The sequence below is a fragment of the Melanaphis sacchari genome, unplaced genomic scaffold (assembly GCF_002803265.2).
Source record: "Melanaphis sacchari strain LSU unplaced genomic scaffold, SCAv2.0 Contig25_pilon_pilon, whole genome shotgun sequence".
NCBI lineage: Eukaryota > Metazoa > Arthropoda > Insecta > Hemiptera > Aphididae > Melanaphis > Melanaphis sacchari.
In genome coordinates this window covers 1,754,271-1,754,539 of record NW_020271133.1, presented here as the reverse complement: position 1 = coordinate 1,754,539, position 269 = coordinate 1,754,271, and positions in this window count along the sequence as shown.

Below are 269 nucleotides of genomic sequence, written 5' to 3'. Positions count from 1 at the left end.
ACAAACAATTTTTAAACTAATTTGTGATTATTACTATTTTTTTTTTTTTTTTGTGTGTTTGTGTGTGTGTGCAAAGCACAGTCAAATTTCTATTTCTGTGCGTAGTGTACGATTTGTTATTACTTCTTCATCAACTAAAATATTGATGAAGAGGAGGATGACATAGAGTGTACCTATGACACACAATAGGATTTTTGACTTGCGCTATTCATATTATATTGTTATTGGAGTGAAAAATAAACGTAACATAAATAGCATTATGGCTATTA